Source organism: Suricata suricatta, chromosome 9, assembly GCF_006229205.1.
Source record: "Suricata suricatta isolate VVHF042 chromosome 9, meerkat_22Aug2017_6uvM2_HiC, whole genome shotgun sequence".
NCBI lineage: Eukaryota > Metazoa > Chordata > Mammalia > Carnivora > Herpestidae > Suricata > Suricata suricatta.
The window spans coordinates 113473959-113497040 of NC_043708.1; the positions used below are offsets into that span (position 1 = coordinate 113473959).

The 23082-nt window shown below is 43.3% G+C and overlaps 1 protein-coding gene across 4 annotated transcripts in view; it reads left to right on the forward strand.

The window, feature by feature from the left end:
- CYFIP1 (cytoplasmic FMR1 interacting protein 1) overlaps positions 1-23082 on the forward strand; it is a 129542-nt gene that overhangs the window by 14983 nt on the left and 91477 nt on the right. Inside the window, exons 2-3 of one of the 4 annotated variants that reach the window (XM_029950791.1) lie at positions 1358-1418; positions 2097-2141. The exons of 2 other annotated variants lie outside the window; for them this stretch is intronic. The gene's annotated coding sequence lies outside the window, so the exon portion shown is untranslated. The remainder of the gene's footprint in view (positions 1-1357; positions 1419-2096; positions 2142-23082) is intronic. One more of the 4 variants, XM_029950792.1, reaches the window with a different exon arrangement.

The following is a 23082-nucleotide window of genomic DNA, read 5'->3' on the forward strand; positions in this document are numbered from 1 at the left end:
AACTGATTTTTGGTTTTTAATGTTTCTGGTGTGATTGTAAGAATTTGCGAAGTTACACCCCTCTGGTTTTGATAGCTGAGAGGTATGGAGATTCATATACCTTGTGTGGGTGCCTTGTGTGGGAGTCTGCTCCTTTCACCTTTCCATGCTCATGGTGTATCTCCCTCATGAGGACAGTTTTGTGGGTCCAGTTGGCTCCTGACCACGTCTCTCCCCTTCCTACCTTCTTCTCTGTGGCTTCTTCTCTACATTTAGCTGTAGAGGGTCTATTCTGCCAGTCTTCAGGTTGTTTTCTGGGTCATTTATACTGATGTGGGTGTTATCAAGTTGTACCCACTGGACAAGGTAAGCTTAGGGTCTTCTACACCATCTTCCCTAGAAGTCCCTTTTAAAAATTTTGATGTTACTGTAAATAGAGTGTTTTATTTATATCTTTTTTTGGTTGTTCATTGCTACATATAGAAATACGGCTGATTTTTATGTGTTGCTTTTGTATTTGCCATTTTGTTATTTGTCCTCCTTATATCTTGTATCTGGAGAACATCTGGCCACAAGTGGGGCCCTTAAGCACAAGAACTCTGCAGAAGATGATGGAGAACTAGGGCCAGTGAGTGGAGCTCACAAGTCCGTCTGGCCTAATTTCAGGTTATCTAATAGGATTTCAGAACATTTCAGTGATAAGATTTGCATTTGTATGAATTTTCTTTGTTGAAAGCCTCTTAGAACATGGTCTCAAGGAAATAGGGATGTGCTTTTTGTCTCTGGTATGCATTTGTGCTGTTCAGCAGAAGCTCATTGAGTATTCATTTAACTGGTCATACCCTTATGCAGCAACGTTACCATGCTGCCTCATCTTCTGTACATGGCTGTGGGGATAGAAATAATGGACCTTGAATGTGGCTTTCAGAATTTTTAGTTGTGAGTATGACAGATGGACACTAATAACTACTGTGACCTAGAAACCAGCATATTTGTGATTCCTATTTATATCTCAGCTATCTCAACTTGTTAGGCCCAGTTCTTCGCTCTCCCTTGGGTGTATTTTACTCACCTTTGAGAAGAACCAATGCTTAGAGAGCAGTGAGTTCCATCTTGGATCCCGGTTCCATAGCCAGAATTTTGTTCCCAGAGCTAGCATAATCATTCTTTGTGCCCATGTTGTCTTGGCCAGGGCAGTGGGGATGAGTGTTTATTCATCCTTCAAGATACTCTTCAAAAGAAGGTACACTTTGCTCTGATGAACCTTATGGCCTCAAGTCAGAAGTAGTAAGGAGTATTTGCATTGCATTTAAATCCCTGACCTTCTCAAGCTGTTTACTTTAAATAATTTTCTTCTTTTTTCACAAATCCTGCCTAGAAGGACCAGTCTTCACAAAACCAGTGAGCTCTAAAATGACATGGACTCTTGATTCCTTGGGGTAAGCTGTCCCCAGAGATCACTGAATAAATTAAGTGCCTTAAAGCAAGCAGATTTATGCATGTGCGTGGTAATTTCATAGGCTCTGGAAAGTCAGTCTCATTGCTGCTCTGGAGACCATACTCATAAGGGTTTTATACACACAGTTGTATATTTTCCCTTGTTTTTATGAGCATGGGTGTATGGGTCTTAGGATTCTCCAGAGAAATAGAGCCAATAGAATGTGTATGGAGAGAAGGAGAGGAATTTATCTAAAGAATTGGCTCACAGGATTGTGGAGCCTGGCAAGTCTGAATTCACAGTAGGCTGGCTGGAGATGCAGGGAAGAAGTGATTTGGCAGCTTGAGTCTTTCAAAGGCAGTCTGGAGGCAGAATTCTTTACTCTTTGGAGAACCTCAGTCCTCTTATGTTTTCTTTTATGGCTATCAACTGGTTTGATGATATTCACCTACAGGGTAGAAGGTAATGTGCTTTACTCAAAGTCTGCTTATTTAAATGTTAATCACATCTGAAAATGCCTTGATAGCAACATCTAGACTGTATTTAACCAAAAACTAGGTAATACCATGAAATAGCCAAGTTATCACATAAAGTTAACCTTGACATTTAATTATATTTAACTTTTAAAAACTAATTTTCATGTAATTTTTATTTTGTGTTTTAATAATTTGCATTTTAGATAATTGCCTCTTCCAGCAAAGATTGGTTGAGTACAAACTGCAAGGTAAGCCCATGCAAAGGGTGGTCATGGGTACAGGGAGGTCCTTGCCTTCTGGAACTGCCAGCTGTGTGAAGGGAGAGTCAACACTTCCCCTCTGCCCTCCACCAGGAAAGGGGAATATGTCCTTTCACATGTGTCACTGTCAGACCTTGCACATGAGCTGTGGGAGGCTGTAAACCTCTTCATGTCCATATACAGCACGCCCCAACATACACAAGGATTGAACAGAGTGGGGTACACCTGCTTGAGGATGCCTCTGCCAGGATGGCTGAGGACTGGGGCAGTTGCCAGTGCCAGAGGGGGTGTGGCTTCCTTTTGCTTCTCTGTGACCCTTTGCTGTCTAAGTATTATTTGTATTCTCATCACACATTTTGGTATATATGCTGCTGAAGCAGGCACACTAGTCACACATTTTGGGCTTACACCGTACAGTTGTGTGGAATTCGTTGTGATTCTGGAAGGGCTTTTGAGAAGCTTTTGGGATTCTCTGTTGGTCTGATTCTGCCCCATATCAAGGCAGGAAGGGAGATATGCTATGTTGTCTGATCTCTTGGGTGTGACTCAGTCTTGGGGCTCCCCTAAGAGACTGGGATAGGGGTGGCCCTGTACACCCTTCCTGCAGACTCTGTGTGTGAAACTCTTAAGGTCCCTCTGAATTCTCCATTCTTACATAGGTCATGTGTGTTTCTGCAGTTAGCTGAGATGGTGTATTTGAGAGTGTGCTTAGAACTCTGCCTCAGGAGGGGTGTCTGGGTAGTTCAGTGGGTTAAGCATCTGACTCTTGATTTTGGCTCAGGTCATGATCCCATGCTTTGTAAGTTCGAGCCCCACATTGGGCTCTGTGCTGGTGGTGTGGAGCCTGCTTGGGATTCTCTCTATCTTTCCCTCTCTGCCCCTCCCCTTGCTCGTGCTTTCTCACTTTCTCTCACAAAAATAAAATAGATGAACTTTAAAAGAAAGAAAAACAGAACTCTGCCTCAGGAGCTTCTTGATTTCAGTTAGAGTAATTGGGGAGCATCTCCCCACTAGATAGCCCTGCCAGCTCTCCCAGAAGGTCCTATTATCATCTGTTAGTCACAGGAGGGGACATGCATGCCTGAAGACCATGTCGTCTCCAAATTCCTTAGCTGGCCAGCTCAGCCGAGGTCTGTCCAGGCCAAGCTTAAGAACTGGTTCCTGATTATTGTAGTTCCTTGATGATTCATAGTCTTTTGCCTATTCAGCTGGCAGCTCCCAGGAGGGAGTGACAGAGTCATGCTATCTCCTCATCTCAGTTCTCCACCCATATGCCCAAGCTGATACTTCTGAGTACTTCATGTTGCTTGAAAATTCAGTTTAAATAAGTTATACACACTCAGTATTTCTCCTTTCATCTTTTATCTGCTTTATTAGCTTCTCCTGAAAAGAGAGAGAGAGAGAGAGAGAGAGAGAGAGAGAGAGAGAGAGAGAGAGAGAGAGAAAGAAAAGTAAAGTGATTTTGGAAAGCACAGCATTTCACATTCCTATCATTTTCATCTGTTTGCTCCATCCCTAAAGTAACTCTGAACATGAGCTCCAGTTGGTGGTTTATAAATGACAACAGTGTCTCTGTCTGAGCTTTGGTGGGTCAGTCATAAAGTATGAATGGCTGATAATAGATAATAGTTTAAGGGCGCCTGGGTGGCTCAGTGGGTTAAGCTTCCGACTTTGGCTCAGGTCGTGATCTCACAGTTTGTGGGTTCGAGCCCTGCGTCGGGCTCTGTGCTGACAGCTCAGAGAAGGGAGCCTGCTTCGGATTCCGTGTCTCCCTCTCTCTCTGCCATTCCACTGCTCACTCTGTCTCTCTCTCAAATATACATAAACATTAAAAAGATTTTAAAAATAGATAATAGTTTGAAAACTAAGTGACTGAGATTTAGGAGACAGTGTTGTATGTGCTTGTGGTTGTGGTGGCTTTATGCTGGCTATTTTAGAACTTCCCATGTCTGCAAGTTGGAGTGAGGCTGGCTGTGAACTGTAGTGGGTGCCTGGGTTGCTGATACTCCTGATATCCTCCATCTCCAGGATCTTTGCAGGAATTAACCTTCCCAGAGGGTTCTTGTGTTAGTCTGTTAAGGCTCTTCTAACAAAGTACCACAGATTGGGTGTCTCAAACAACAGAAATTTATTTCTTCACGCTTCTAAGTCTTAAGAACAGGTGTCGACAGGGGTGGTTTCTCGGGACAAAACCTTTTTCTTTTGCTTGTAGATGGACATCTTCCTTTTGTGTCCTCACATGGCCTTTCCTCTATTCCTGTTTGTCTCCTAATCTCTTCTTCTTCTTTTTTTTAATTTACTTATTATTGAGAGACAGAGAGAGACAGAGTGAGACAGAGTGAGAACGAGGTTGGGGCAGAGAGAGGAGACACAGAATCTGAAGCAGGCTCCAGACTTTGAGCTAGCTGTCAGCACAGAGCCTGACGTGGGGTTTGAACTTACAAACTGTGAGATCATGACCTGAGCTGAAGTTGGACGCCAAATTGACCGAGCCATCCAGGTGCCCCTCCTAATTTCTCCTTTTAAGTACACCAGCCATATTGCATTAGGGACCTCATTTTACCTTAATTAGCTCTGGAAAGACCCACACCCATGACACCTAAGATACTGGAGATTAGGGCTTCAACATGTGGATTTGGGTAGGGTGAACATTTGAGCCCATAGTCGTTCATTTATTTAAAATTTGGTGTTAACAGTGGCACTATTCAGTTCCTTGGGCCAGGCCCTCAATGATAGGGTACCTGTGAGTCCTCAGAGCTGTGGGCTACCACTGGGTAAGGGAGGTCTGGGCCAGGTGAATAGCTGTTAGGGTGGCTTAATTTCTTGTCCTTGTTAGGTAAAAATATAGTTGCCCAATGTTTTCTTATGTCATTGCAAAGGATTATATGGTACACCTCATATGGGCGACTAGTGTCCTGGAACAGTTTCTCGAAGAATGGGCCAGAGACTTCTACCTTAGAATCAAGGCAGGAGGTTAGGGGGTGGGGCTCCAAAAGTGCAGGTGTCCAGAGCCACCCTACCTCTAAAGAATCTGGGTAAGGCCTGAGATTTGGCATTTGTGCTCAGCCTCCTTGGTGATTTTCTGCCATATTTAGTCACAGCCAGCTCATACCCCAGTTCACTGGGGACCATTCGGGTGTTGAGTGGGAGGGGCCCACTCAGAATTTTATGGTTTTCTGAATAAAGTATTCATCTTATTATGAATTGGCTGCAAAAACTCTTATCTCTTGAGGACTTTAATTACCACAGGAAAAAAGATGTAACAATTAAAACTAAGCTGCAAGGAACTTAAGGGTTTTAAATAGGTGGGAGTGGGTGGGACCCTTTGTGTCTGCAGGCAGAGCCACTGCCTGCTGCCTCATCACCCACAGGGACAAGGGGTTTGAAATCTCATATATATGTGTATTAAACTGTTTATTGTGAGCAATTCCAAAATGTACAGAGATACAGAAAATAGGGTTTTGAACCCTCAACAGTGATCTCGTCTGTAACCACCTCCACACATGCACTGTTGTGAAGCAAATCCCAGATGTAGCATTTCATGTCGTCCACAAATGCTTCAGTATGCATTCCAAGAGATAGGAATTCTTTTTAAGAACATAAATAATGTTGGAATTTTGTTTCTTTTTTTCTGGCCCAGAAGTGGAAATGGTTTTGCACTTTCAAAGTCTTTCACTATTTTATGTGAGTTGCTTTCTTTTAGATCCTAAGTATCTGGGAAGTATAAAGTTATTAAGTAATTGAAGCTAAAAATTTGAAATACTATATATTTCCTAAACAGAGCCCAGCAATTTGTAGTAATCTGAAGCATTCTAAAATTATCATTTTGGGGTCAGACTTGCTTAGACGAGCAAGTCACCTTTAAGAAGCCCTGCCTGGCGATGTGTGTTTTCCAGGCCACCTCTCCATGAGGTATATTGGAAGTTTTCTTTAAAAAAATTTTTTTTATGTCTTTATTTTATTTTTGAGAGAGATGGAGAGTGAGCTGGGGAGGGGCAGAGAGAGAGGGAGACACAGAATCTGAAGCAGGCTCCAGTCTCTGAGCTGTCAGCACAGAGCCTGACATGGGGCTTGAACCCACGGACCATGAGATCATGACCGGAGCTGAAGTCGGACGCTTAACCAAATGAGCCACCCAGGCACCCCTATCTGAAGTTCTTTTCCAGGAGTCTAGGATTCTGGCCAAAACCTTCCTCTGGGCAGATAGACACAGCGATTTCCAAGGAAAGTACTGTTGGAAAGATGCCTTTTACTTTGAAGTGAATGCAAGTGTGTAAACTTGCCATGGGTCATAGAAGTGAGGAGCTATTGAAACATACCTCCATTCAAGGACTTATGACAGATATGTTTTGAACATTTTTAAAAATAATGTTTTATTTATTTTTGAGAGAGTGTGAGCAGGGGAGGGGCAGAGAGATAGGGGGACACAGGATCCAAAGCAGGCTCATGCTGAGAGTAGTGAGCCTTATGTAGGGCTTGACCCCATGAACTGTGAGATCAAGACCTGAGCCAAAGTCAGACACTCAACTGACTGAGCCACCCAAGGGTTCCCCTTGAACATTTTTAATTCCTTTTCTCTTATGTTCATAAAAAGTTTTGAGGGGAATATTACATTTTTACTCTTTTTGAATAATTTCAAGCTTACCAAAAAAATGCAAAAATAAAAAGAGTACAAAGCACACACAGAGAGAAAACTTTTTCCCACTAATTTGAAGCCCATTACCCTGAAACACATCAGTGTATATTTCCTAAGCATGGTATTCTCTCATGTACCCACAGGACAATTACCAACTTCTGGCCTTTTAATAGGAAGTTTACTGACCCCTGCCCTACAGACTTCATTGCACATGTATTAATGTGCAAGAATTTTACTCACAATTCATGATAAGAAAGACCCTGTAACCAGTCTCATGAGGATTGGGCCCATAGCCTGTACTCCATTTGTTCAGTGGAACAGTATACACCTGTAAAAACCACTCTTCAAAGCAACCAGTGATTGTAGATGCATCTTAGTGATAATATAGCACTGAAAAAAATAAGTCAGACAATTATATATAGCATGCTTTCCCCTTTATAATGATTAAATTTAAAAAGCACCTTTTAATAATATGTATAGATAAGATACAACTTACATAAAAGATAGTGGGGGGATCACTTCCTGGACGATGTCTCCTGTGGATCACATGCAGGTCCCCAGCTTTTGTTGTGGATAGTAGTTCCTCTCCTGTTGTGGCATTATTAAACATAACTAAATTGAAAGATGTCTAAGAACTATTGCTCATCTGAGTTCCAACTTTTTGTGGATCTCAACATTACTTTGAAGTTAAGTCTTAGGGATTAACTGTTGTCTCAAAACTGTGCCTCAGATGGGCAGTATTTGACTTATGGTAGTCAGCAGTTTGCTGGGATGGGAGCTATGAATTAGGAACTGCTTCCTTCCCTGGGCGGGGCTTGCAGAATTCTTCATCTGGGTAAATTTAGAAGAGAGGAGATTCCAGTGGTTTGAAAAGGCTGGAAAGGTTGATGTGATAAATATTTGTTTACTTGCTTATTTTTATTTTTATTTAAGTTCTAGTTAGTTAACATATATGATAAAATCAGGTGCAGAATTCAGTGATTCATCACTTACGTACAACACCCAGTGCTTATCACAGCAAGTGCCCACCGTAGACCTCATCACCCATCCAGCCCATCTCTACCTTCCTCCATCAATCCTCAGATTGTTCTCTATTGTTCAGTCTCTTATGGTTTGTTTTCCTCTCTGTGTCTTCCCCCCCTTTGTTCATCTGTTTTGATATGATAAAATTTTTTATTTTATTTATTATTTTTAAAAAAATTATTATGATCCTTTACTTGATATGATAAAAATTTTAAACTCAAGTTTCAGAGAAAAAAGTGGCTAGAAAGGCAAGTAGCCTGATCTGGGGAAAATGTTGCAGCAACTTTCACACAGTTTTAATGTCTTAATATCTGTTCTGTAGTGAGCTGCCTGTATACATTGATGAGGAAAATGCCAACACTTTAAAGGATGAAATAACAGGAAAATAAATCAAACTGGCAAATCGCACATGGAAAAAGAAAAAAAATCCCACTAGGTTACCATATAGGAATGTGTTCAACCTTAGTAAGAATAACAGGAATGCATGTTAAAAGAACATGTAGATACAGTTCTACTTACTAGATTGTAAAAATGAAAGTGATCCGTGGATGCTGTGTTGAGGCTCCACGCTGTCCTCTCTGGGACCTTGTGGGAGGGTACCTTGCCTGAATCCACCTGCAACTTTTTCCCCCCTGAATCCACCTGCAGTTTTTCAAAATTGAGATATAATTGATACATAACATTGTATTAGTTTCTGGTGTAAAACATGGTAATTTAATATAATTAATATAATAATACAGTGAAATGATTACTGATGACAATGAGTCTAGGTAAAAACAACCACCCTTTTGTCTTGTGATGAGAACTTTTCAGGTTTACTCTCTTAGGAACCTTCATATATACAGTGCATTATAATTGTTAACTGTGGTCACCATGCTGTGTATTACATCCCCAGGATTTATTTATTTTATAACTGGAAGTTAGTACCACTTGACCACCTTTACCTGCTTGAGGCATCCCAAACCCCCTGCTTTTGACAACTACCAGTCTGTTCTCCATATTTTTGAATTTGGTTGTTTTGTTTTGTTTTGTTTTCAGATTCTAAGTGAGATCATACGGTATTTGTCTTTCTCTGGTTTATTTCTCTCAGCATAATGCCCTCAAGGTTCATCCAGGCTTTTGAAAATGGCAGGATTTCTTTCTTTTGTATGGCTGAGTAACTATATAAATAAGTAACTTTATACACACACACACACACACCGTGCTTTCATTCATCCATTGATGGACACCTAGGTGGCTTCTGTGTCTTGGCTATTATGAAAGATGCCTCAGTAAAGATGGAATGTAGATATCTGTTGGAGTTAGTAACTTTGTTTCCTTCAGGAAATCCCCAGGAGTGGGATTGCTGGATCATCACTTGCAGCTTAAAGACAGTAGTTTAAGAATCTCCTCCTGGGATGCTCTGCCAGGAAAGTCATCTGGAAACATACTGACTTTTCCGCCTAGAGACGGTAATCTTAGGATTTTCTCTAGAAGAGAAAATTTTATTACTTAAATGGTTAACATGAAGGGTCCAAGTGTTTGGAGAGCATTTATGAGGCTGCATTTATGTGTAAGTGAGGATGAGGCTGCCATCCGGGAGAGAGTGTTCTTGGTGATGCAACCTGGGCAGGAAGCGTCTAGGTCCACATTTATGGGAACTGGGCTTGGGACAGGCTAGGAGGGCACTTCTGGGGGCTGAAGACCAATGTGTTTCCTTCCTAAGTTTTTGTGCTATGCAGGTATTTCTGAGATGGTGGAGAAGGTCTGCATGAGCTCTGTGAAACAACTGCTCTCTGCTTTTGTTTGGTCGAGACCAAGAGCCAGCTGATGGCTTCACTGGCCTAGACAGATTTCCTGTTGTTCTGGAGAGGACTGGGAGGTACCTGGCTCTAAGAATCAGGATTTTGGTTTCCAAGAAGCTGGATCTCTTCCTCTGAGTTCCTACCCTACTTACAGAGTTGGCATCTCTGTGGGAAAGCCTCCTGCCTGTCCCAGGACCTCTTGGGACACCCGCTCCATGGGAACAGTGGAGTCACTGGACATAGAGGAAGACAGCAAGGCTGCTGTAGACATTTTCAGCCTAAATGGCTTGAACAGCAACACCCTGGGTAGAAATTGGGAAGTAGTGCGGTATAGGTAAGGTGGTGGCTAAGGTCAGGGCATTGGCCTCAGACTAGATGCCATTGAGGTGCTCCGAGGATACAAGGTAGAGTCTGGCCCAGGGCCACTGCCAATCCAGACTCCCTCAAGGGGTACTCCTGGAGTGGGAGAAGGTTGGGCTGCTAGCGGGCTGCTCCAGAATCACTGGGGACCTTTTTAGAATCCTGGTTGGTACCCAGCTGCACCCAGACAGCTAGATGAAGATGTGGAAGACTAAGGTCCTTGCTGGGTCAGAAGAAGGACGAGGGGAGAAGAAAGGGCACATTTAGGTAGTGTGAAATGCCTGGTGAAAATTGACCCTACAACTTCTCTGCCTTTTGGTCATAGTACTGTGGCTTCCTTTAGCCTTGGAGGAAAACTTAGGAAGCTGGCCTAGCACTTGTAGGTAAGGCCAAGGAGAAGCAGTTCTCACAGCCTTGAACCTTATGAAACCTGTTCCTCAGCTGCCCACAGGATCTGGTTTTTCAGAGCACCACACATGATAAGGGGAATGAGTCAGGAATCGAGAGGGCTGAGAATGGCCAGCCAGAATGATGAACAGTGGTGTTCCTTACCAAGTGCTTAAGACAATGCCCAAGTGTGCATTATGATGCTTCGCCCTTGGACATAGCACCCTGCATCACTCTGTTCACATGCAACTGCTTAGGTGAGGGTGGCAGCACCACTGAGCTGGGGTTGCATGGGCAGCCTAGGCCACCCTGGAAGTGGGGGGAAAGCTGAGCTCCAGGGGAGCACAATGGACTCTCTAGCTTCAGCTTCCCCCACTGTGAACTGGAGAGGGTCATCATCCCTTGCACAGGGCAGGTCTTGAGGTTTGTTGATAGGCTTGTGTGGTGGTTGTAAGCCCATGTGTGGATTAGTCTTCCTCATTCATCTTCCAGGGCCTTATGCTGTCACTGAGGAATATAACAGTGTTATACTAGTTTCAGGAGTACAGTATAATGATTCAACAGTTGTATACATTACTCAGTGCTCATCGTGCTCCTAATCCCCTTCACCTATTTCACTTATCTTCCCACCTACCTCCACCCCCCTGGCAGCCACCAGTTCTCTATTGTTAACAGTTTGGCTTTTTATCTCTTTTTTTCTTTGTTCATATGTTTTGTTCTTAAATTCCACTTGAGTGAAATCATATGGTATTTGTCATTCTCTGACTTAGCATTATCCTCTCTAGCTCCATCCATTTTGTTGCAAGTGGCAAGATTCCATTCTTTTTTTATGACTAACATTCTATTGTATATATAAAGCACAGATAGTGCCCTGTCTTAAGGGTTGACCCCCCCCCACACACACACACCGAGACTGCCACTGTGGGGTGTATTATACTATCCAGCTGGACATACTTCCTTCTTCCTTTGATGTCTCTTAAACATGTACTGGATTCTGTGTGAAAGATGAAGGACCACCACATTCACGTGAAAAAACAATTAGTAATTGATAGAACATGCTGTCTCTCTGGATCCCAGACCATGGAGGAAAACAACCAGTCCAGCAAGGAGAGTCCTGCTTAATCTGAATGTCTGTCAGATGGCAGTGTATCAGGTTCTGTGGTGCATACCTGTGTGCCTTGCATTTGACTGGGGTACCATTTCTTTCTTTTTTTAAGTATTTATTTGGGGAGATAGAGTGTGTGTGCTCATGCATATAGGGGGTTGGGGAGAGAAAGAGACGGAGAGAGAGCATCCTAAGCAGGCTCCACAGTCTGGGCACAATGCCTGATGTGGGTCTTGAACTGCAGGTAGCAGTAGCCAGTACAGATGTAAAGCAGGAAAGCAACATGATCAGAGTCATGCTTTGCTTTGCACATTTAAGAGAAGTTAAAAAGGATGGTGGCAGACATGAGTGCAGGTTTGGAGTGCTCCATATTAGGGAGGGGCTGAACAGATTGTGGGGCAGTAGCAGGAAACCTGCAGTGGGGCAGGGGCACTCTCAGGAGGCTGATAGACCGCTCTGTCTTGGGAAGACCACACCCAGGGGCAGCCTGACCTCCCGGGGGCCAGAGAGCAGTGTCCTGGAGGGAGGGGTCCAGAGAGTCAAGATTCCTAAGCCAACTCCATCTCAAGACTTCACTTTACCGTGATTTTCAAGCAAACTTGATTTTCTCAGTTGATGCAGCAGTTCTTTTGAGGTGATAGTAAACGAGACTAGTGCTGCATTTGAGAATGGAATTTGAAGTTTTTGTTCATTAAAACAGTTGAGTTTCTTCAGCATTCAAGCTTGGCTAGATAATGATGTTTGGTTTCTAATTATGAACTTTTTGCTTGGTGATCACAGTAGCCCCTTCCCTATCCTTCCATATTTCCCTTTAATCTGGAGAAATAAGATAGAGTCCATGCTAGTTGGTGATACAGAAAAATTCATTGTTTTATTTTAAATTTTTTATCTTTCAAAATTTGTATTTAAATTCCAGTTAGCATATAGTGTAAATTTAGTTTCAAGTATAGACTTTTAGTGATTCAACACTTATATACAACACTTGGTGCTCATCACAAGTGCCCTCCTTAATCACCTGTTTCACCCATCCCCCACCCACCTCCACTGGGCAACCATCAGTTTGTTCTCTATAGTTAAGAGTCTATTTCCTGGTTGCCTCTCTTCCCCTGCCCTGCCACATTTGTGTTTTTTTCCTTGAATTCCACATTTCAGTGAAATCATGATATTTTTCTTTTTCTGACTTATTTTGCTTAGGATAATTCTAGCTCCATATAAGTTGTTACAAATGGCAAGACTTCATTGTTTTTGATGGTTGAATAAACAGACATTTGGGCTCTTCTATAATCTGGCTATTATTGATAGTGCTGCTATAAACATTGGGGTGCATGTATCCCTTCAAATTAGTATTTTTGTATCCTTTGGGTAAATACCTAGTAAGGCACATTATTTTAAAATGTGGGAGAGAAAGGCAAGGTTCAGTAAAGTATGCTTTTTTCTTTACATGATTTATTATTTTACATGTGAACAGATTGCATAAAAATATTGGACATTTCTACTTTTCTGGGAAGTACCTTTATTTGCATACGGAAGAGGAAGAAAATCAGTGTTCATCTTATGTTAGCAGAATCATTTCAGTTTCTTGTTTGGTTAGAGCTGTGGAGTTTAGGAAGCAAAATAGTTTCAAATTGTAAAATAAAAATTTAGAAGTAACTGGGAAGACTCCTCTTGGTGGTCATGTTGACTCAGGGTGGAATCAACACATGCATGGCGCTCTCACTGTGGGTGCCACAAGCAGGACTCTTGAATGAGCACCAGAGTGATCAGTTCTGCATTTTCCTGCCTGTGGTTTCATCATGTTTTGTAACCTTGGTGTTGAGCTGCTGCGGCAGTTTCTATTTTAAACAAAGATTATTCCTTTCAGTGCTTGTGTAGAGCTGCCACTTGTTGGCTCTTGATAGGACACACCTTCACTTGGCTTGTCTGCCACTAGGCCACACTCCTTGCAGATGTCCCCAGAGGGAGGCTCTGGATCTCAGTCTGTGCTAGACTCTGTCTCCATATGTGCATGGTGGTAGTGCCTCCCCCACCTCTCAACATACCCCTGAGTCCCCAGCATTTGGCCTCTGAGTTTGTGTCCCTGTGCCTCATTCCTTCCTTAGAGCGTCCAGGTGCCAGCTATTGCTGCACAAACTGCTGCCTACCCCTCCAGAGCTTCGGGGTAAATTTTTGACCTGTTTGTGAGCTGGGTTAGCTGCCACCTTATCTTCCTGACAGTGAGAACCCAACCCAGTCTAGTTCCTGGCCCTTGAATGCTTATTATTTATTGATAGTCACATATCTAACGTAACAGATTCCCCCCCCCTAAAGTTTATTTATTTATTTTGAGAGAGATTGACAGAGAGAGAACAAGAGTGGAAGAGGGCGAAGAGAGAAGGAGAGAGACAGAGTCCCAAGCAGGCTCTCCACTGTCTGTGTGGAGCCTGACACAGGGCTCAAACCCACAAACCGTGAGATCATGACCTGAGCTGAAATCAAGAGCTAGATGCTCAACCAACAGAGCTACCGAGGCACCCCCTCCCCCAGCATAACAGTTTTACTTTCATTTCTTTTTTCTTTTTTTAATGTTTATTTATTTTTGAGAGAGAGAGAGAGAGAGAGCACGAGTGCAGGAGGGAGGGGGTAGAGAGAGGGAGACATAGAATCTGAAGCAGGCGCTAGGCTCTGAACTGTCAACACAGAGTCCAATGTAGGGCTTGAACCCACAAACCACGAGATCATGACCTATGCTGAAGTTGGATGCTTAAACAACTGAGCTACCCAGACACCTCTGCTTTCATTTCTGTTTTTGTGGACAGTAATTTATCTAGGTAAGACCTTGCCTTAGTAAAAGTTATATAGATCTGTGAAACTATGTACGGAGTTCCTTTATGAGTATGTGAGACCCACTGGAGTTAAGTGTTTTATTTACTAAAGACTTAAATTTAGGAGTGCCTGGGTGGCTCAGTCGGTTGAGTGTATGGCTTAGCTCAGGTCTTGTGGTTTGTGGGTTCGAGCCCCGTGTCGGGCTCTGTGCTGTCAGCTCAGAGCCTGGAGCCTGTCTTCGGATTCTGTGTCTCCCTCTCTCTCTGACCCTTCCCTGCTCACACTGTCTGGCTCTCTCTCAAAAATAAAATAAAACATTAAAAAATGTTTTTAAATGAAATAAAGATTTAAATTTAGAGGCTGTATTGGAAACAGAAGTAACCAGAACTAGTTTGCTTACTGTTTATATTTTGAGCTGGTTCTCTTAGTGTTTTAAGCCAGCCTTCTGAATGGGTCACCTTAAGCTGATATCCATCATCCCTGGGTTCAATCTTTATTGGCATTTATTTCCTTTTGCTCTTCATTTGTATTCTTTTACAGTGGTAGATGACTATCCTTCTTCCAAATAAATACATGCAAATGATTTCACCCAGAAGTGTTTTCAGATGTTTTCTGTTCCTAGAGCAGTGTTAGAGGAATGGTCATAGAATGGAAATACATCTCTGTGCTGTCAGAAGTTTATCCTCTAATCTACTAAAACATAAGGCCCCCCTCCCTGGCCTGAGCCCTGCTCTGGGCTGGCCCAGGCTGACCCCAGCAGGCAGTGCAGACTGAAGTTGTCCAGGCTCATAGGAGGCCTCGTGTGGAGACCTCCGTAATACCGCCCCATGAGCCCTGTGGTCACCCTGAGGTACTGTTGGGGGTCTGAACCAGGCCTGGACTAGGAACAGACACCTCCATGCTGTGCTCTCAGGGTACTTTGGCTGGAGTGTCTGGACTGTGGATCCCCTCAGGCACCCCTTGTCAGCAGCCCCCAGCCACCTGCTTGTCCTTACATTTCACCTGCCATGTCCATCTCTGAAGGCAAGTGTCTTATCTTACTCTTTTGTTTTGTCTCTGTGGCATATTTTCTGACAGTATCCCATTTTCCTAGGGATACTGACTTATTGCAGACACACTTATACGGGCACGTGCATGCACACACACAAACACACACACACAACCTTTTTTTCTTTCCCTTTTTATCTCTTGGCACCACCCATGCTGCCAATTGAAAATCAGTCTCACTGCTTTAATTTTTGTGAATTCTTTGCAGCCTATGTATTCTTTTTCGAAGACCATTGAGTTGTATAAGGACTCATTGTCTGTTGTTACCTTTTAATGGAACTGGCAGCAAACGGGGGTTCCCTTTCTTCCCTCCTACCTACCGCCATGCTATCCAGAATCAGGGAACACTATTAAATCATATTTGTTTTTACAAAAAAAGGTTTTATTCACTGTTCTTTGCTTCAAAAGCATGTGGTAACATTTTATAGAAATCATCTTGCCTTTTTGCTTGGCTGCTTACTGTGGCTCTGTTCCTGTTCCCAGGCTTCCCATCTGCCCTGGGCAACTCTTTCTGGGGTTCTGGCTCTTGCTTGCCTCTCCCCTGCCCCTCAGGCCTTAGCTGCTTCCTAACTCAACACTCACCCTTGTGAAACTCATTTTATTGACTTCTCTGTTTGCCTCTGGCCTTTACCCAAATGGACACAGTGCCTGGTGCTGGGGTGGGTTGCTCTGTGCCTGCTCTGTCTGTGGGGCCTCTGAACCTTGCTCTGTTCATCTGTTAGAGTGTGATGGCCCCACCTTGAGGGTGGCTGAGAGGACAACTTGTTGGGAAGATGTCAGGGTGAATCTGAGCCTGAACAGAGGCATTGCCAGGTGAAGGAGAAAGAAGGTCAGCAACTGTGGCCCTTCAGCATGTCAGGTGGGTACTGCCCTTCCAGCGGGCAGCTGGGAGGTACTCCTACCCAGTGCTGGGAACTCCAGCCTTCTGATTACTTGTGATTGCATGACCCCTGCTTAGGGTCCACTGGTACCTGCCTGTGATGGCCACTCGAGGTGCATGGGACATCATCCTTGGACTCTAAGTCCAGGCTGGAGATGAAAGGAAGTTTCCTCTGCTCAGGAGCTGTACTGGCATCACTGTCTAGGCTGCTGGCCTTGTGTGAGGGGATTTATGCATGCCAGTATGGTGGTCTATGTCATAGCAGGAGAGGAGTGTCTACCTTTAGATACCTCTTTGGGAGGCAGATGACAGCAGGATTTTGAAGACCCTGCCCTACACAGACCCGAGCCTCCATTTTGCGTGAGTCTATTCCTGGCCTTGAGCAACCTGAGATTGTTTGACTCCCACCTGAGGTCCCCTGCATCCTGGGAGTGCCTCACTCAAGGGCAGGGAACATGGGGCATGGAAGGATAAAGTAGCCTAGCTGGACTGGGAGTGTTCTAGTGTGTCATAGTACAGCCTTCTTTCCTCTCCCCTTTTCCTCCAGCTGAAGCTTATAAGCATATGGTTCACAAGTGAGGGTCATGCCACAGGGACCCTGCTGAGCACTTAGCACAGTGTCTTCCCCGGACACAGATTGAGTGAAGGAACAGGCTGAGTATGTGGGGCACACAGCATAGTGTGCAGGGCTCCCTAATTAATACCGCTGGCCAGCTCTCAGTGGTGAAAATGCTAAGTAGCTGTCTAGACCACAGGTGTCCCCTGAGCCAAGGCGACCCTTGCAATTGATTCAGGGGTCCTCGAACAGTCACTGGAAGAGCAACCAACACATTTAGTATGTCCTTTGGAATGTTTATTTGAAAAGCTGCTAAATTGACAAAATCAGTTGATGGTTTGTTAAAATGGTAGTTTCATAACTTGACAAGCTTAGAGCTTGGAGACAAACCTGAGGGCTGGGAACTGCTGCTGATAGAGATTCATTGTCAAGGAGGAAAAGCGTGGCTTGACATTGTTTGTTGATGGAATGAGGGAGAGTATGTCCTTTGCAGCCAGTCTCTGTCACGGGAGGTGGGCGTTCCCATACCAGAAGTGCCTATGCTAGGTCTTTGAGTCTGAGGCTTAAGCTTGTTTTATTCCCAGCCGTCTGCTTTTTCTTCATTGAGCATGTATTGTTTCATGATCAATAAACACCAGCACATGGCAGATTTTAGCAGCCAGTCAGTACAAGGACATAGGGACCCTACCCTGTCTGGGCAATTCTGCTCAACTCATTCTAGCTCTGTGTTAGTTTTCTTAGGCTGCTACAACAAATACTGCAGACCAGGTGGTTTAAGGAACAGAAATATATTGTCTTATAGTTCTGGCAGCTGAAAGTTTGAGATCAGGGTGTTTTCCAAGGTCTCTCTCTCTCCTAGGCTTGCAGACAGCCACCTGTGTCTTGTGTTCCCACATGATCTGACCTCTGTGCTTGTGGTCACAGGCCACCCTGCTGTAACCAACCCCCAGCTGGTGTGCATCTCTGTATGTGAGCTCTATGTGAGCTGAATTGATGGAAACAGAAATGTGAGTGAGTTATTAAATTGTAAACTCCCACATGGCAGCACTGTCGGGTTTGTCCAGTTATGTCATTTTTTCTTTCTTTCTTTCTTTTTTAATTTTTAATGTTTTATTTATTTTGATACAGAGAGAGACCAAGCATGAGAGGGGGAGGGGCAGGGAGAGAGGGAGACACAGAATCAGAAGCAGGCTCCAGGCTCCAAGCTTATCAGCACAGAGCCCAACGCAGGGCTTGAACCCACAAACGTGAGATCATGACCTGAGCTGAAGTCAGAGGCCCAACCCACTGAGCCACCCAGGCGCCCCCAGTTATGTCATTTTCATTACGCTTTTAGGTATTGGCATTGTGGGAGCTGGTTTTAAAGTCTTATTAGTCCTTCTAGCGCTCTGTCCCACGGGCCTTGAAGTAGCCAGGCAGATGACGTGCCTTTGTCCTAGAGACACCCTGGCAGCAGCATGGGTGGTGAACAGGGAAAGGGGCCAGAAGCCATGAGGTAGATGTCATGCTAGGAGGAAACCCCAGAGGTCCAGAGGGTATGAAGCAGGAAGAGGCAAATTCCTGTGGCCTGGGGCAGCTAGAGTGGTTACAGGGAGCATCGACTTCATTTCTAGAGTGGTATCATGCCCATAATGACACAGGGTTTGCTGGTGGCAATTAGAGATGGAGAAAAGTAAATAGATTTAAAAGAAATCTTGGGAGTGCCTGAGTGGCCTAGTGAGTTAAGCCTCTGACTTCAGCTCAGGTCGTGAGCTGGTGGTTCTTGGATTCGAGCCCTGCATTGGGTTCTCTGCTGACAGCTCAGAGCCTGGAGCCTGCTTCAGATTCTGTGTCTTCCTCTCTCTCTGTCCCTATCCTGCTCATACTCTCTCTCTCTCTCTCTCTCTCTCTCTCTCTCAGTCTCTCTCTGTCTGTCTGTCTGTCTCACTGTCTCTCTCTCACAAGTAAACAAACATAAAAGAATCATAAAAGAAATCTTGGAGGTGGAGCTGTGAGGTGTCAAAGAATAAGTCAGGACAGAGACTTGGACCCAAAGCTGACTATTCCAAGTTTCCTTAATATGGTTGAGGCAGAGGCCATGCAGATAGACGTTTGTGGAAGATGCACAAGATGGAGAGACATGGGAGTGTTTGTGGGCTCCTGGGATCGTGTGTGTGTTTTCATGGCAGCTGCAGGGCTCTGCATGGCAGGTGTTTGTTGAGGGGTGTTTACGGCTGTGAAAAACATGGAAATGTAACAAATAGGAAAGGACAGCAGTAAGGGACATTAGGGCGTTGGCCAGTGGTCCACACAAAACTAAAAAGGTGCTATGGAAAAATGTTCCACAATTTGAACATATTTATGGAAGTTGTGGAAGAAAGAAGGAGCTTACAAAACAGCTTGTATCATATTCTCTTTTTTCTTTGGGGAATGAGGGCATTATGGACTTTTTCTCTTTTCCATATTTTTGGATTTTTGTACAGTAAATACTGCCTTTTATTTTTTTGCTCCTGATTTTTTTTTTGTTGTTGTAACATCAAATTTACCATTTTGACTATTTTTAAGTGTTAGTCAATGGCATTGAGTGCATTCACATTATTGTGCAACCACCCCCACCAACCTTTCCTGGACTTTTCCCATCTCCCCAGATGGGAACTCTTATACCTTTTAAACACTAAGTCCCCATTCCCACCTCCTTCCAACCCCTGACAACCACTTCTACTTTTTCTCTATGACTTTGACTATTTGAGTACCTAACATAAGTAGAATCATACATTCTTTGTCCTTTTGTGACTGGTTTATTTCACTCAGCATGATGTCCTCAAGGTTTATCCATGTTATAGCATGTGTGAGAATTTTCCTCCTTAATAAGACTAATATCTCATTTTGTATATGCACAATACAAATATTGCTGGTTTTATATGAGAAAAGCATCCTTTAATACTGATTTGAATACAGCATTTGTTTTTCCTTGGATGTGACCTAAGTGTGTCACTGAGTCTGTCAGCAACTTTCTATACCATCCATTCTCCTATTGAGGGTTGTCTTGGGCTTTCTTGGGCAGAGGTTGAGGAGGAAGAAGGGTCCTACGGGCGTTGTGCAGGAGGCCAAGATGACTGGTCACACAGGCAGTATGGCTGTCCCAGGGTAGGTAGCCTGACCTGTTTTCCCACTAACCAATTGCACAAGTGGCATGGGGACATAGAGGGGCGACAGGAGCCCCCAAGCCTCTCCTGGCACAGTCTGGGCTTGGGCTATGCAAAAGGCCAAAAGCAAGACTCAGGGCTAGATCCATAGGACAAATGTCTGGCAGCCTGGTGTTTTGGAAGATGTACTGGGACTCCCTACTCTGTTGCCGCAGGGCAGTGGCCAGAGTGAGAACCAGCCTTTGCTACTTGATGCTTTGCTCTCCTGGACTTCTTCTTTTCATAAGTATGCAGAAGAGGAAGTCATGATGACAGAAGGAAGTTGATGATGGAAGTTAAAAGGCCATCTTCCTTGTTTACAAAAGGACTAGATATTTTGAACAATTATCTGCTACATTTTAAATTTATAGCTAGAAAGCTGCAGAATAGATCTGTTGTCAAAAGGACTGTTGTGTAAATGCTAGTTAGGCCCGGTAGGTCCTGGTATTCAGTTCCTCTGTGTTCTGGCTAATTTTCCTGTCAAAGACAGAATTGTTGCTGTCAGTGCACTTGTGGATTTACTTCTCCTTTCAGTCCTGTTGGTGTTGCCTTGGTGTAGTTTCAAACTACACTATTCTTTCCTTAGATGCATCCATGTTGAGCATTGTTCTGTCTCTTTGGTGAATGACCTTCTGTACCTCCTTAGTCGTGGGAATTTCCTTGCTCTGAAGGTTAACCTCTCACGTAGCCATTCCAGCTTCCTTGGGACTGGGGCTTGCATGGTTTATCTTTTCCCCCTTTACTTTCAACTTATGTCATTATATTTGAAGTGAGCTTCTTGTAGCTGGCATATAGTTGAGTCAAGATGTTTTTCATCTTGACAGTCTCTGGTGTTTAGTGTATTTAGACTGTTTATTAGTCTGGTAATTAATAATTAATAATGTAATTATTAATATGTTTGGATATAGATCTACCATTTTCTTATTTCATTGTTTTTAGATTCCTGCCCAACATACACTTACAAGATCAGGGTGTCAGGGTCCCAGCATGGTCTTGTCTGGTGAGGGTCTGATTTTTAATAAGAAATATATATTTGGGAGCACCTGGGTGGCTCAGTCCATTAAGCATCTGGCTTTTGACTTTGGTTCAGGTCATGATCTCTCAGTTTGCGGGTTTGAGCCCCACATTGGGTTCTGCTCTGATGGTGTTTGGGATTCTCTCTCTCCCTCTCTCCTTGCCCGTCCACTGCTCGTGCATGTGCTCACGCGCTCTCTCTCTCTCTCCTCTCTCTCAAAATGAATTTAAAAAAGAAATACATATATTTGGTCTCCATGTGTTTCTGACAGAGAGCTCTTAAAATCCTTGTAGTTCCCTAAGTGGAAAAGAAGATAAAGATGTCTTGATATTCATAACAAATCCCTTTCAACCAGATCTGAGTTTATGTTAATGACGTAACTTTTGGAAAGCCCATTAAAAATGGGAGCTGGTTGCCAGGAGACCCACCTTCGTTATTGGAGAGTTGGAACTTAGAATCCCACCTCCCTGACCTTGGAGGTTGAATCCTTTGCCAATGGCCAATTATTTAATCAGTTATGCTTATGTAAGAAGCCCACAAGGACAGGGTTCTGGGAATTTCTGGGTTGATGAAATATGTGAACATTTGGGAAGAGTATGGAATACTCAGAGAGGGCATAGAAGTTCAGCACACTTTTCCATAACTTGCCCTATGCCTCTCTTCCATCTGGCTGTTCCTGTTATATCCTTTATAATAAACTGGTAAATACAGTTCTGTGAGCCATTCTGGCAAATTATTTGGACCCAGTGAGGGATTTTGGGAACCTCTGATTTCAGTCAGAAGCACAAGTTACAACCTGGACTTTGATTAGTATCTGAAGTGGAACAGGGTCAGTCTTGTAGGACTGAGTTCTTGTGGGATTCAGTGCTATCTGCAGGCAGTGTCAGAATTGAATCATAGGACACCCAGCTGGTGTCCAAGAATTGGTTGATGATGTAGGGGGAAAACCTGTGCTTTGAAATTGGTCACAGAATCAGAGGATCCTTTTCCAGGTTACAGACCCCAGGTTCTCATTAATAACAAATAACAGAAAGAGGATCCCTATTTTTTTCATTGCTCTGCTTCCTTTTCCTGCCTTCTATTAGGTTATCTGAACATTTTTAGTATTCTATTTTAATTTATTATAAATGATCTTTTTATAAGTTATGTTGCTTTTCATAGTTTTTTTTAATTGGTTGTTCTAGGGATTGTAAAGCACATGCTTAACATTTCAGTTTGCTTAACATTTCAGTTTCACTACTTCAAATGGATTGTAGAAATCTTACACCATGTGGGACCCTTTTCCTTCCTCCTTTATGTCATAATTCTCTTACATATTATGTTTATAGTCCTGAAACCCTGTTTCAGTGTTTTAATTTTTTACTTTCAATCAGTAAACATCTTTTAAAGAACTCCAGAGGAAATAGTCTGTTCTCTTGCTCACTGTTTAACCTTTGGATTGCTTTTGTTTTGTTCTAGGTGTCCCAGGTTTCCTTCTGGTATCACTTCCCTTTTATCTAAAGAACTTTCTTTGGACTGTTGTCTATGAATCCTCTTACTTTTCCTTTATCTGAGAATGTTCTTATTTCACCTTCATTCTTTCTTTTCCCCCCAATGTTTATTTTTGAGAGAGAATGCTGGAGCATGAACGGGGGGGGGGGGGGCAGAGAGCGAAGGGGACGAAGGATCTAAAGCCGGCTCTGCACTGACAGCAAGTCTGTCGCAGGGCTTAGACTCACAGTGAGAGCATGAGCTGAAATTTGACAGTAAACTGACTGAGCCACCCAGGCACCCCTTCACCTTCATTCTTGAAGAATATTTCACGTGATGTAGGAATCTGTGTTGACAGTTCTTTTCTTTCAGACTTTAAAAAGTAATATCATTCCTAAGGTCTCCTTGGTTTCTGAGTAGAAATCCACAGGCATTCAAATTGTTGTTAGGTAATGCATTTTTTTTTCTGTCTGTTTTAAAGATTTTTTTCCACCAGTTAAAAAAAATTTTTTTAAATATAGTTAACACCCACATGTCACATTAGTCTTAGTTGTACAACATAGTGATTTGACAAATTTATACATTGTGTTCACCACAAGTGCAACTACCATCTATCCTGACACATTCCTATTACAATACCATTGACTATATTCCTTATGTTGTGCCTTGTATTTCCATGACTGATTCATTCAAGGTATTC